This window comes from Puntigrus tetrazona, unplaced genomic scaffold, assembly GCF_018831695.1.
Source record: "Puntigrus tetrazona isolate hp1 unplaced genomic scaffold, ASM1883169v1 S000001140, whole genome shotgun sequence".
Lineage (NCBI taxonomy): Eukaryota > Metazoa > Chordata > Actinopteri > Cypriniformes > Cyprinidae > Puntigrus > Puntigrus tetrazona.
In genome coordinates, this window is record NW_025048726.1 from 427,867 (window position 1) to 444,033 (window position 16,167).

Consider the following 16,167-nt stretch of genomic DNA (forward strand, 5'->3'; position numbering starts at 1 on the left):
TGTTACATCAAATCTAACTTTGTTTTGGAAAGTATGGTATCTCAAACATCTAGCTGTTGATAAATGCGAAAGAAACATTTGTTTCTTCATGAGAGGTTTTGGCACATGTTGTATAGCTTTAACTCTTTTATGAGACAGTGACTTACTGTTGGGTGTGATGACAGGACCCAAAATGGTAACCTGCTGGTTTACAAACTGTATTTTAGATATGTTGACCTTGTGGCCCTTCTGAGCCAAATGCTTTAGGAGAGTCACAGTGTCATTTTACACATGTGTACTCATCACAGCAAAGCAGTTCCAGCTGCCAGTGTCAAAGGTTCAAGACTTCTTTGCAGTGCTTTATTAAATTATAGGGGATCACGTATACCCCCTGAAACAAATGCGTAGATTTGTAGCACTTTCCATTAAAATCAAATTCAAACCAAATCTGACTGTGTCTATTTACTTCTCAAAAAATGCGTTAGCTAAATCCACAACTGGATTAAATTTAGCATCTTGGGGTTTTTGTGGCAAACCTGTATATAGATTTGGCACCGAGGGAGCCCTTTCTCTGACAGCTGCATTTGCTGCTTGTAAACCTTAGACAAAATGCCACTCTGTTGGTTGGCTCTTATCTCTGATTTTCTTTACAGTATTACGACCGTCTAGGGGTCAGTCACAACAGAAAGAGAAAGGAGGAGTCTCAATAAAAGAAAGAGTAAGAATTAGCAAGCTTCGAGGGAAGACAAGGCCAACATAAAAAAACAACAACTATATACTATATACTATATAAAACCTCTACCTCACCTAAATCATAATTAAAGAAAACAAAATACAATCACCACTTCCCTAACTCTCTGTTTCAAAAACACAAAAATAGGTGTTTTCAAAATAAAATGGCGTTTATCCTCCTACATCCCTTATCACAGTTTTTTACAATATATTTTGTAAAAAGTTTTGTACTCATATTCAGTTAACGGTGCATAACCATAATCCATAATCATAGTCAAATATCAGGCGTGAAACAAATAGGAGCAAATCAATCAGTTGAAATGAGTAAACTACAGCACTAGCACGACACTCAACAGAAAACGGTGATGAATTGAATAATAATTGTGGGAAAACACAAAAGATCGGCACTAAGACAAAAGGCAAATGGCGAGAAGTACAATGATACGAGGGCCTTGATCAGTGTTTAGGGCAGTCCTTTTTATCCAGGTCAGATCTCATCAAATTATCACGGGGAACAGCCTTTCTGAAACCAAATAAATACATATGCACAAAGAAAACACCAGAGGGCAGCATCGAAAACAGCAAATGATAAAATGACATAACAACAGGAAAGATAGGTGTTTGCATGGGTGAGTCATTACACAACACAATTATTTCCTCTTTCAAAAATGACTCAAACACTGGTTGTATTCCCGAAATTGCTCCTTGTTTCGAAGGATACTGTTTTCGACATTGTCTGTAATCATATTTTGGAGTGATCCAAACTGGCTCATATCCCTTAATTAAACCGACATTTGCACTCAGACCTAAATACATTTAAACTCTTATTGTGTTTTTCATTTGTTTCAACTCGGTTTGTAGCATTAATGCAAAAACAACAACCTCAGACTATGCTTTGTCTTTGGGTTTTGAAAGGGATAAGTGAGGAACACATTGAGAGTAAGAAAAAAGGCTTTGTTCCTCTACTAAGCTGACTGAAATTGCCCACACACTGGCTGTCCTGTAAATCTTTTCATAGATCAAAGTATCATTTTCTTCTGTTTCAAACCAGTCTTTCTCATACTGGCTATCTATTTCTGCTATGATATGTGACAGCAATGCAAATTGCCAGGCAACATTATTTCTTTTTGCCCATTCATAATTTTTCATTTGCCATGCGTATACCCATTGAGGATATATTTGCTCCTCCTCTGCAATTCTAACACAAGCTATAGGTCTCTGACTGTTCTGGCTATGTCCCTTTCCTTCTTTGTTGCTTGCAGTTCTGCATGCATAGTGGGTGCTAAAACAGCATTTAAGCATCTGTTTTGCTATTCAATGTTAGTTTTTACTTCTGTAAGGGTCCCCCTTTTCCTACAGAACGAAATCCAGAGGCCCTGGTCGAAGGTCAATGCGTGTTTGGTCTTTTCTTTGCATCTCGTTAAAAATCACTAATATTTATTAATCTTTTGTTTCCAATTTTAGTACCGAATAATTTTATCTGACTCTAATCTTTCGTGATTTTAGTTATATTTATTTAAATGTAACTGCTGATCCCTCTAGTTGTGATTAAATTTGGATCATTAATTAACTATAATAATTCCTAGCTTCGACTTATCGTTTGTTAGGAGTCTGGGTCGCTTAGAGACCTTGTTTGGCCAGAACAGACTCACGACACATCTGGGCTAGTCCAGGTCTTAGTCAGAGGCTACCCCGTAGATCGCTTACCTTAATGCAGCCATCTCCTCGATAGACTCAAAAAGAGTAATTTTTTATGCGTTCCCTAAGTAATAGCATGCTAAGCCAGTTTGGTGGCCAGAAGTCAAGATCTCAAGATGGCTCCATCCATCGATCGTTGATCTGACTCACCCTAGCACGCCAACAATGCGGAAAACCTCAGAAGTCACTAACCTACTAGAAAAGTTATTTCAGACAATATTATAAGTTAACCAAGATTAACATTTATTTTGCCAGGTAAGAACAGTTTCCAAATTGGTATAATTGATAAACATTGATTACTCTCTTTTTGAAGTCCTTTTGTTGCTTTGGATATCCCTTCTCAGATCATAATGCATATACAGGTTTTGATTCACCTCCTTACACTTCTTGTGTAAGCTCAGGCCTCAGTCCATTCAAGAACCAGTCCCACAGATGACACTCCCAAGTGTCTGGTTGATTTCCTAACTCATCAGGCTCTGCTAAGCTTCTGTGTTTGTTGAATGTCTCATGAAGACAATGATAATAGGCAATGTTATATTACAAATTTATAAAAGGTTAAACACAGATTCCAGTATAACAGTATAAGCTGAATGTGTATTGTGATTTACACGCTAAGAGCAGGAAGCCCAAGCCCTGAGAAAGTTATCTTTTGTCTTTCAGTTCTTGAACATCTGGTAGGTGTCCTAAGTCAAGTGTGCTCTATAGCACCTATGCATTTGAAAGACACTTGGATGCTAAATAGATCAAGGATCGGGAAAGTTCCTGATCTGGGCTAAGTTCCTGTTCTGTATTTGCACACTTTTGTTTTAATGGTCTCCACCTCTATGTACTCCTCCCCCTTGAAACATATAAACTTCAACCTAGCAGGTTTTAGTTAGATTTTTTTCATAGAGATTTCTTGACGATTTTCTTAAAGATTTCTTGAAGACTTCTTGCAGATGACTACAGCAACAAAATAAAAACAAACTCCTGCTTTACCAAGAATCTCCTGGTCTCTTCTTAAAAAGAAGCTAAAAAAAGGTTCCAAAAAGCAACAACTGCCAATCTTTGCTTTGTTTCAAAGTTTGAGCGGTCCTTTAACAGATGTGTGGTACGTTGCATTGGACACGTGTGTCCAGTCGTTGTGCTGTGTTCGCTGTTTTCTCCCTGCAGGGTCAGAACCCCACTCACTTTTTACTAGTTCACAGGGCTGAGTTCTACTGCTTCACAGCTTGTGTGGGGTTGGGCTAAATGTGCAAAATGTGGTTAGCTTGTTGGAAAATTTGCCACCTGGTTTATCGGGATCTGACAAGTAAGCTATCACCACTTTCATATCAACCATATGGTCACTTGCCTGGTCTTTCTTTTCTTTGTCGAGGGTGCTCTTTGCGCTCTTACTGCTTCCAAAACTTTGAGGGGGGTTTCAGGAATTATTTCGGGGTCTTCTTCCTCTTCATCATCATTTGGTGCTTGTGGAGCAGTGTTTCATACTTCTCAAATTCACTCTGGGACTTAGCCATATTACAGCTTTTTTCTCCATGGGTTTCTTTGGGACCACAATAATCTCAATGTCTTCAGAGCAGATAAGTTTTTTTACCTGAAGTGAACAGGCAGAGCGCACCTATAAACCACACATAGGTCCTTCTTAAAAATATTTTGTGTGCTCCTCTTTGTCACTGCTCATGGCCCCAGTATTAGCTCTCTTTTTGTAATGTATTTTCTGAACCTCTTGATAAGGCCATGTGCATCTCAATTACCTTCAGAAATTCCAGAAAATGCTGCCTTGCGTAAAAAGCCCCAGTAAAAATTTTCAGGCATGTCTTAAGTGTGCAGCATCTCACCCTGTGACTGTGTCTTGATCATAGTACCACAGGGTCAGTGTAATGGAGGAGTCTGAGCTGAGCGGATCCCTATGCTGGGCTATTATTAAAAGACACGATCAGTTAACAGGCAGGGTCAGACAACAGCAAACAGGTAAGCGAGGGTCAATCGAAGTGGGGTACAACAGTTTCCAAGATGGGAGGCAAAAAGTAAATCCAGTAACCAGGCAGAGTCAGAACGGGGGGAAAGCAGGACTAGACAGGATCTAGGGGGAAAAAACAGGCTTCCTAGAGTGGTTAAACAATACTCTGCAGTCTGGTCAGAAACTGGCATGCAAAGCTAATCTGCGACCCTGCACCAGATAAGCAGAAGAAAATTACTTTACTATTCAGTATTTTTATTGCCTTATTTCAGCTATTTTTTCCCCCAAAACGTGCAAACCATGCATAATATATTTTATTCTAAAAAATGCAAACATGTACATCTGTTTTGGTTTAATATTATTATTGCATAGTTTGTGCTGAATGCAAAAAAAATACAGGTTGGTTAATAGTGTGTAAGTTCCCTGTCTGTCAATCACTACAAGTTATGGCATGATGCCAGACTGGGGACTTGCTTGGAGCACTGAGTAGCTTTAATTAAGAGACAACTCCAATGACAAGTGGCAAGTGGTTAACTAATCCTGAGCCCTTCCCCATCAGGAGGGTATAAATAGGCGACATGTGTAACCAGTCATTAGATTTTGCTTCGGAGCCGACATTCTTCATGACTACTAGCGCTGAAGTGCTACTAGGAAGAGGAGAAGCTGAAAACAGAAGCTGTTCTGGGTGGTTTCGACGACATGATCAGCGATATTCCTGTATTCCAGCAATTCCCCTGGGTGACTCACCTAAACGAGCAATTTCTGTGTGCAGTCATTTTGCATTTTGGTCACAGAGAAACAAGACTAATAAGCGGCCCTCTAGAGATAGGTAATCACTGGAAACTCACAATCAGGTTTTATGTTAAGTATACTTTTAATTAAATTCTCCCCCTAAGTATATAAAATGTTTTCTTTCCTCAAACTAATAAAACAAAATAAAATAAAAATAAACAACCACAATGTTGTCACGTCTCTGGACTCTTTATTGTTTTTGTCTCGTGTCATGTGCTCTGTGTGTCCTGCCTTTTAGTTCTAGTTAATTGTATTATTGTCTTCAGCCGTGTCTTGTTAATTTTGTGATTTACCCTGTGTTTTGAGTTCACGTGGGTCCGATCATTGAGGTTACCTATGTGGTTTATGTTCTGCCTGCCTGCTTGCTTGTATATATTGTGACGAGGCAGAGGAAGCACAAGAGAAACAGGTTAGTTGAAACCCCCGGAGGGTGTATTTATTATACAATAAGTAGTACATGAGCGGTGAGTTCGGTGAGTTCGGTGAGCGCAGCGGTGAGTCCGGTGAGTGCAGCGGTGAGTTGTCTTCAGAGCTTCCAGTGCTCAGAGTAGTGAGTCCACGGTGAGGTTATAGGGGAATTAGCTCAGGTAGGCCCGTCACGGTGTGGCTTCTGGGAGGCAAAGAGAAAGACAACAGGTTAGCATTCGGATCGGAGTCTCGTCACTCACTGAAGCCGCCGCCTGGCCGGGCTTATCTGGCCCGCGGCTGACGAGCTCCAGGTGCGGTGAATCCGTCGCTGAGTGGCTGGTGCAGGTGTTCTAGGTTTGTTCCCAGGGCAACGCTGATGGATCCTCGGGACGCTCGTCACAATATTTATTTTCCCCGTTAAAGAGATTAAACCTGTTTGAATTTATTATTCTTCTCGAGTGCTCCTTCCTGCGTCAAACCACCAAACGTGACAGTACGATCGGACCACATAAAAGTATTTTTTATACTTTTGTTTATTTTTTGTCATGGATTCCCCCTATGATGCCCCGAACTTTCTCATCCTCCTGCTGGATGCCTCTCTTGAGGGCTATACAAAGGACTTCTTTGCCCTCGCGAACGACTCGTGCTACCCGAGAGAGCGTCGCTGCGTACATCGAGTGGGTGCCCACTCCCGATCCAGAGCCCAGCCCATCATCTCCCTGCACCACAGAGCCCAAGCCTGAGCCCACCGATGGCGCAGTTGCGGAGTCTGGCACGACCACGGAACCATCGCTGAAGAGAGCGACAGAGCCGTGGAGCGCCACCGGACCCGAGCCAACTGCGGCAGACCAGGTGCGTGAGCCAGCAACAGAGCTTGCCACAGTGGAGACAGTCGTCCGCAACGAGAGCGTGGAGTGGAGCTCCTTCCACTGCACAACGCCTGAGGATGAGCTGATTATCCACCTGGGGCTGCTGGATGTTGACCTGGATTTAAACTGGGCACCTCTCCTGCACCCGGAGTTCCTGTTCCTGTCCAGCCGTCCTGTTAGCCCGCTAATTCTGTCCAGCCGTCCTGTTAGCCCGCACTCCCTCCAGTGCCCGCGCCTCGAGAGCTCCGTCCAGTGCCCGCGCCTCGAGCGCTCTATCCAGTGCCCACACCTTGTGCCACATGCCGTCGATGGTTCCCAGCAGCCCGTGGGTGAAGGATCCCTCGCCTCACCGTCCCGCCTCCGAGTCCCATCGGCCCTCCAACTCCGCCTTGGTCAGTCGTCGACCATCCATCACCTCAGGATTCCTCTCTTCCGGCTTTGCCTCGTCCCTCAATTTAACAATAATATTTGCATAAATTGCCTAATATGTTACATTCTCTACCATAAAGGCTCACGTGTATCAGATACCATGTGAATCAATTTAACAAATATGCAAAATACACATATACATAAATTTCAATAAAGATGTAACACTTAATTGTAAAAATAAGTGCATGACCACAGTTTAACAACATTTAAACTGAATAACTCACCATATCCAGTATTCCCTCGCAAAACTCAAAATTTCACTAGATTAGATTAGATTAGATTAGATTCAACTTTATTGTCATTTCACATGTACAAGTACAAAGTAACGAAATGCAGTTTAGGTCTAACCAGGAGTGCAATAAGCAGCAAGTGCAGGATAAAGGTACAATATAAATTACACAAATAAAGTGCACATATAGGTAATATGTACAGAAGATAAATATGTGATAAACAATTTACAGGTGTTTATGTACAAACAGGATACACGGGATATGTGTATACAAATTTACAAGAGTATGTGCAAAGGATATGTACATACATTTACAATATGTTTATGTACAGTGGAGTGCAATAAATGATAAACAGTGCATTGTATATTTTTTATTTTTATTTTATTTTAATGGGGTGGGGATGGGGGTGGGTGGGGCAGAAGTCAGTGGGGGTAGAATTCAGTAGTGAGATAGCTCGGGTAAAAAAGCTGTTCCTCAGTCTACTTGTTCTAGTCCGGGGGAATCTGAATCGCCTGCTGGATGGCAGGAGGGAAAACAGTTTGAGGGCAGGGTGAGAGGAGTCCTTAAGAATACTGCGTGCTCGACGCAAACAGTGTCTCTTCTGGATCTCCTCAATGGATGGAAGTGGGGTTCCTGTGATGCGCTGGGCAATTTTCACCACCCGCTGCAGTGCCTTACGCTCAGCAACAGAGCAGCTCCCATACCAGACTGTGACATAGTTCGTTAGGATGCTCTCTATTGTACAGCGGTAGAAGTTCACCAGGATGGCTAAGGACAGCTGGTTCTTCTTAAGTTTCCTCAGGAAGAAAAGACGCGGTGAGCCTTCTTGACCAGGCTGGAGGTGTTGGTGGTCCAGGACAGATCTTCCGAGATGTGGGTTCCCAGGAACTTGATGCATGGAAATGGCTATTGTTCCAAAGCAGCTTCACAAAAGCAAATTATTACATAACAAAAGCAAATCATTCCACAGACAAAAGCAAATCACTACACAGCAGGTTGCGTTACAAAACAGCAGGATGAATTACAATGCAGAAAGTTCAAGATAGAATTAGTCCAGAAAGAAAGTTGAGTTTTCCTCGACATCATCGCAGGAAGGTCATCTCCTCACTGGGTCCACTGGAGAGGCTCGGTAACTAGATGCCTCGGGATGTACATCCCGAGGTGGAGACAAAAGGATAATTAGCGAATACCCCAGCGAGCTGCTCTGCACATGCCCGTAGTATGCGTCCAGGGATACCGTCTGGTCCAGCAGCCTTGCGCGCGTTGATCCGGCTCAGTGCAGTGTACATGGCTTCTGATTTGGGTATGTGGTGATCTGTTTCTGGGTAGTGACACTGTCTATGGTGGTGTTAATCCAGAACAGAGGAAGTGTAGTGGTCTATATCCGTATAAGAGCCACAGGTAGCCTGGGAAGCAAACATACTCCAGTCTGTGTGTTGAAACCTGTCCTGGAGTGTGGAGTCAGCCCCCGCTGGCCAGACTTTGATGGTCCTCACTGATGGCTTCACACGGTTTATTTGGCGGTTAGGAACAAAAAAAGGTGATCCGATTGTCCTAGATGGGGGGGGGGGTCACAGCATAGGCTTCAGCCATGTTTGTGTATACATGGTCCAAAGTTTTGTTTCCTCTGGTGTGACAGAAAACGTTTTGATGAAATTTAGGGAGTACTGTCTTCAAGTTGGAGTGATTAAAATCCCCCGCAACAATAAATGCAGCCTCCAGGTGAGCAGACTGTTGTTTACTGAAGTTCTTTCATAGCAAGCTTGGCATCAGCATTGGGAGGAATATAAGCAGCAGTTATGATGGTGGAAGTGAACTCCTGTGGCAGATAAAAAGGTCTACTCTTAACCATGAAAAACTCTAGGTTAGCTGAGCAGTGTCTCCCAACGATAACAGAGTTTGTGCACCAAGCATTGTTAATATAAATGCACAATCCCCCGCCTCTGGTCTTACCGGAGTCATTCGCCGTTCTGTCTGCCCGGAATGTGTGGTGTCCAGCTATGCTGATAGCATGGTCTGGTATACTGCTGTTTAGCCATGTTTCAGTGAAGATCATGACATTGCAGTTTTGAGGTTTTTTATTGTATATGATGCGGAGTCGAATCTCGTCAATTTTGTTCGCCAGTGATTGTACATTGGCAAGGAAAATGCTGGGTAAAGAGAGCCGATGTGGTGTTAGCTTTAGCTTAGCTCTTAGCCCTCCGTGCTTCCCCCGCCTTTGTGTACGATCGCGCCGCCGTCTTCGAGCACTTCCACCCAGCCGGGAAGAGTGCTCAGCCTCGGTTGTTCTGACGATCTCCGGGACGAGTTGAAGGTTGCCGTTAAAACTGTCTGAAATAGATGAACCAATATCCAAAAGCTCATGTTGGGTGTACGAAGTAAAGGCACTGCTGTTCTGCACGAACAGACCCGAAATGAGCAGGTAAAATACTGCATAATTGCAGAAACTGGAGAGACACTGAGCCTCGCGATGTGTGTGCGCCGCTATCTATATATCTAATTTAAATTAACAATTATATACACATCAAGTTTCAATAATAAATCACAAAACTATTTATAAATATATACAAAAATAATTGTAAACAGGGTAAAACCTGGCTGGAACACTTTCAGAGACCCAAAAGGAGGACACTCACCCTTTTCCACAGAACACAGTTCTACCAAGTTCTTAATCTTTTCCATAGTACAAGTGATTACTGTGAAATTGAGACCAATTTACCAATCGCACTGAGACCTTTCAAATGAGACCATAGGTGCAATTGAGGTTCACAAGACACATGACATATAACGCTTTATTCTTAATGAACCTTAAGCCAACTCTTTTGGGCAGAAGGAGGGTAGTCAGGAAGAGATGACAGAAAATGGGTGTTGTTTACTCTCTTTTTGAAGTCTTTTTGTTCTTTTGGATAATCCCTTCTCAGATTAGTTTTATTGTATAGCAAGGTTTTTGATTTTGCTCCTTACATTACAATGTCACAAATACATTTTATGAGAAGTGTTCCCAGTTCCAGCTGATCTAATTAATGCAGCCTAGCAATCCTTTAACAGATTTGAATAATAAAAGTATATTAGTGTGTTATGTTTAGGCTAGGTTAAAAACATGTGTCTTTAATCTAGATTTAAACTGACAGAGTGTGTCTGCTTCCCGAACAGAGTTAGGGAGATTGTTCCAGAGCTTGGGTGCTAGATAGGAAAAGGATCTGCTACCCGTAGTCGATTTTGATATTCTAGGTATTATCAAATGGCCAGAGTTTTGAGAACGCAGCAGACATGCAGGACTATAATGTGATAAGAGCTTGCTCAAATAAGGAGGAGCTAAGTCATTCAGGGCTTTATAGGTAATTAATACGATTTTAAAATCTATCCGATGTTTGATAGGGAGACAGAACCGAAATAATATGGTCATACTTACTAGTTCTAGTAAGGACTCTAGCTGCTGTGTTTTTGGACTAGCTGAAGTTTGTTTATCAAGTATACAGAACAACCACCCAATAAAGCATTACAATAATCTAACCCTGAGGTCATAAACACATAAATTAACATTTCTGCTTTAGACGTTGAAAGCATAGGCCGTAATTTGGATATATTTTTAAGATGGAAAAACACAGTTTTACAGATGCTGGAAACATGGTTTTCGAAGGAAAGATTTCTGTCAAGCAGCACACCTAGGTTCCTAACTGATGATGAAGAATTAACAGAGCTGCCATCAAGTGTTAGATTGTCTTCTATATTATTACATGTGGGTTTTTAGGTCAAATAATTATTTTCAGAATTTTCTTAGAATTTAGAAATTACTCATCATCCAGTGTTTTATATCGACTATGCATTCTGTTAGTTTCTCAATTTTGGTGTGATTTAACAGGCTGCGATGAAATATACAGCGGAGTATCATTAGCATAACAGTGAAAGCTAACACCATGTCTCCTGATAACATCTCCCAGAAGTAACATGTATATGAAAAAATAACGGCCCTAGCACTGAGCGATATGATACCTCTTCATTTACTGCTACAAACTGATAGCAGTCAGATAGATAGACTAATGTCAACATAGTTTCCTAGTCTCTTCAAGAGAATGTTGTGATCAATAGTATTGAATTCTGCGGTAAGATGTATTAGCACTAATGACGAGAAACAACCACGATCAGATGATAGAAGCAGGTCATTAGTAACGCTAATGAGAGAAGTCTCAGTACTATGGTACGGTCTAAAACCTGATTGGAGATCCTTGCAGATACCATTTTCTCTAAGAATGAATATAGTTGTGAGGATACTACCTTTTCTAGTATCTTTGACAGAAAAGGGAGATTAGAGATTGGTCTGTAATTTACTAAGTCTTTGGGATCAAGATGTGGTTTATTAATAAGAGGCTTAACTACAGCCAGTTTGAAGGTTTTGGGAACATATCCTAATGACAATGATGAATAAATAAAGGTCAAAATAGGATTTATGACTTCTGGAAGCAAATCTTTTAATAGTTTAGATGGAATAGGGTCTAACATACATGTTGCTGGTTTAGATGAATTAACAAGTTTGTACAAGTCTTCTTCTCCTATAATAGAAAATAAGTGTAATTTTTCCTCAGGGGATCTATAGTTCACTAACTGATGTGAAACTGTAGCTGACAGCTGCATAGTTACAATTTTATCTTTGATAGTATCGATCTTAGAAGTAAAGTAATTCATGAAATCATTACTGCTGTACTCTTGGGGAATGTTAGCACCTGTTGACGTTTTATTTTTCATAAATTGAATCACTGCATTGAATAAATAACATTTTTGTTTTCTTCTAAAAGGGAAGAAAAATATTCAGATCTAGTGGATTTTAATGCTTTTTTGTACGATAGGATATTTTCCTGCCAAACTATACAAAATATTTCTACTTTGGTACTGGTACTTTTTCTCCACCTACTCTCCATTTTCTGGGCTGCTCTTTTTTAGGGTACATTACACCATAGAGTCAGATTGTTTTCGTTCATCTTTCTTAAGCATAAAGTAGCAACTGTATCTAAAGTGCTAGAAAAAAGAGTGCATAGTTTCTGTTATATCAAGTTTTTGCGTCATATTGGATGTGCTAAGGAATTGAGATAAGTAAGGGAGGTTACTCTTTTGTAGTGGAAGTGATGGTTCTACCATACTTGTAATAAGGTGAAGAGTTTACAGGTTTAGCTATACAGAGTTCACACAAGACTAGATAGTGATCTGAAATATGTTGCAGAATTTTAACTATATTAACATCCATTCCATGTGACAATGAGTATGAGATTTCGAGTAGGTCCTGACATGTATTGTCTAACCTCAATAGAGTTCAGAATGTCTAAGAATGCCAATTCTAATACATGTTCTTCCTTATTGACATGGATATTAAAATCGTCAACAATTAAGACTTTATCTGCAAACAGTACTAACTCAGTTAGAAAATCAGCAAATTCTTTAATGAAATCTGTGCTGTGCCCTGGTGGCCTGTATACAGAAGCCAGTAAGAACATGACAGGGGATTTATCACTAGCATGTGTTTCTCTAGATAATGTTATATGCGGCACCAAAACTTCAAATGAGTTATACTTAAAGCCTGCCCTCTGAGAAGTACTAAGAATATTATTATAAAAAATCTCATCTGTAAATCTCATCACCCGGTAAGCAGGAAGGACCAGAGCATATTACATTGTCTGACATCGTACTTGCAAAATCACACACCTCTTTGATATTATTTTTAGTGATCATTAGCGCCGACATGAATAACAATCTTATGGAATTTACGTTTAGCATTAGTCAGCACTTTTAAATTTGACAAGATGTCAGACGCTCTGGCTCCCAGAAACATAGGACTATGGTGGCTGGTGTGTCTATTTTCACTAGAACAATACGAGCCAATAGAAGCGCCAATTACTAGTGTACTTTCATCAGGTTTCTGAGTGCGTGTGTCACTGAGTGGGGAGAACCTCTTTGATGTTGTGATCGGAATGGAAGAGCTGTGCTTTGACCCGCGACTAGTGCGCCTCACAGTCACCCAGTTGCCCTGCTGTGTGGGCCCTAAAGCTGGAGCCGAACAATATAGATGATTCACTGTACTAGTCGCTTCCAAAGCAGTATCTACAGCCCTCAAATTCCTTCTGTCCTCAATTAAAGTTTGGATGCGTGTCTCTAATTCTAAAACCTTCTCTGTCAGCCTAGCTATTTCCCTGCATTTATCACACGTGAATCCCTGATCGCTAACAGAGAGAGATAAACTATATATGTGGCAAGTGGTGCAAGAGAGGATGCTTGTTTGACGAGCTTATAAAAACAGAGCGAACGAGCATGAGGGAGAAATAAAACGGAGTGGAAAAGAAGACAATAATAGGCGTGTAAATGCGGGTGCTAATGAGCGAGGGGTGAGGGGCGCTACATGTAAACGGGCAGGCAGCCTCTGAGCTTTCGACTGGAGGGTTGGGCCCCGTCCATCAAGATGGTCGGGTACCTTCAAGCATTTTCGGTGAGCACAGAGTGCCTTGTGTTTGGGCCATGAAGTTCTAAGACTCTGCCTTGATACGTGCCTAAGGTCCCCCCAACCACACCCTTTTGCAATCAGATGGTGAACCTGCAAGTACTGCCCACCAAGGAGGCAGATCCAACCTTGGTGTTGCTGTCTTCCGTCAGAGCTGTACGCATATATCATGCCCCCTAGGGGTGAGAGGTGGAGCGTTGCCTCCTTCTTTACATTGGTGAAGGAATTATTGTTAAAAGCGCTTTATAAATAAATAAGAGATAGATTGATTAACTTATACTGAATAAATACTTGGGATTTGTGTTTTTCTAAAAGAGATTAAGAGAAATCTGATCTAGCAGTTTTTAAGGCTTTTCTGTAGGAGAAAGTACTTTCCCCACATGCAATATAAAATATCTCTAGTTTTGTTTTTCTTTACCTGCGCTCCATTTTTCAGTCTCTATAGTGCATAAAGTACAAAATAAAAACTAAAGCAGAAATATTGAATAAGAAACTTGAGCAGCAAATAATAAATAGGCAGCTAAACTTCGACAACTGACAAAGACAAGAGAGTACAATAAGTCGCGAAAACCATACATAGAACATTTAACATAGAACATGATTATATAGCATAAATAAATAAATATGTCTACATAATGTAAAAAATCTGGGTTGGTTCTATTAGTATTGTTAAAATAGTTTTACTGACCCCATGAAACAACTGACAATCACACTGTGGAACATTCAGGGTGTAACATAACGGTTCTGACTACTGAGTTGGGGATTCAAGTGCAGGCTTTTATTACAAATTGTGGTAAAAAAAATCAGGCAGGGTCAGAACAATAGCAAACAGGTATGTAAACCAGAGGAAGCCAGAGAGCAGTCCAATAAACCAGCAAGGTTCAGTCCACAGCAAACGTAATCCAAAGGGGCGAGATAGAGCAGTAATCCAGAGGAGCGAGCAATCATTTAAATGGGGTACAAACAGAGTCTATGATGGCAGGCAAAGAGTAAATCCAGAAACCACGCAGAGATCAGAACACGCCATAATGTGAGAGTGATTGAATGCAGATGAAAGTCCATGGACTGAATTCATGACACAGGTCATTAACTCATCCAATCTGGCATATGAAACCAATATACAAATTTGATTATTGGGCAACAATATCGAATCTTAAAACCAATAAGAAAACTCATGAGCAAAATCAAGAGAACAAAAAATGTCAGCTTACAAATCAAAAACACTGACAGAGAGTTCAGATTTAAGTCTTCATTATTATGAAGAGCTTAAAATATATAAAAATACACTCAGAAAGAAGAAAGAACAGTACATCCAAAATCAACTGAAAACAACTGGAATTTGTCCATTTAAACAGCTTCTGGTACAACTGGAATATTCTAAATAAAAAAAAAAAAAAAGAAGAAATAACTATACAAAATGGACGCACTTGGAAAAATCACTTTAAAATACTTCAAACATGAGTAGAGAACCAGCACAGATCTTTGGAATATTAAAGCATACATAATTGGCGAATACCAAAATCCACTTGATTAAAACATCACAGAAAAATGTCTGATGAAAAAAGGCTCTGCCGACAAAAAAGGCAAGTGGTCATGACAACATCCTAAATGAAATGGTTAAAAATACAAATCATAATAAAACTATTCAACTTGGTTCTGACTGTTGGTCATTTTCCTGACATGTGGAACAAAGTGTAATTCATAAAGCCCTTATTCAAAAGTGGAAACAAATCAGAGCCAAACAGTCACAGAAGCATCTGTGTGAGCAGTAATCTGGGAAACTGTTCTGTAATATCACCAACACAAGACTTCTTTAAAAAGCACACCCTGATCCACGAATACATTAACCTAAACGAACAAATATATATGCTTATATTCTAAAAACAATGTATTCAAATAATCAATGTTCAATTAAAATAGGAAATAAATGAACAGAATTCTTCAGTTAAGGGTGGGGTTTGAGGCAGGGCCGTCCACTATCACTGACCCTCTTCAATATTTACATGAATGAATCAGCTAAACTTCTGGAACCAGTTCTTGCTGTTTGCAGATGATTTGGTTCTGCTGTCTCCAACAGAAGAGAGTCTACAGCAGAACCTGGACATCCTGAAAACCTTCTGTCAGACCTGGGCCCTAATGATCTATCCAACAATTACAACAAATACAACAATCTATCCAAATTAAAATCAGTCATAAACAAAACAAAATTTGAAAAATGGGACAAAAAGAGCTAAAGCCCTGCATGCTGAGTTCTGTCCAGAGGAACAATTCATCCAGGGCATACAATAACCTACTAATACAAATGAGAAATGAGAAATGAACCATCACATTTTGGAAACGCCTACAATTGAGCAACCTCAAATTCTTACCATTTTAAAGCCCTTAAAAACCATGAAGTGAACTTTGAGAAAAGCTGTCGATAACAAACAACAAAAAAATTTTACCAGAATTATATTTGGCCATAAATAGAAATACACTGCAGACAGTATAAAGACAGTAAATTAAGGTCAAAATGAGATGAAATGTGCAATTTAGATCTACATGAGCCAGTTTATGTGCTTTCATTATCTGGATCAGATACTGGCCTTCACAGGTTGATTCTTG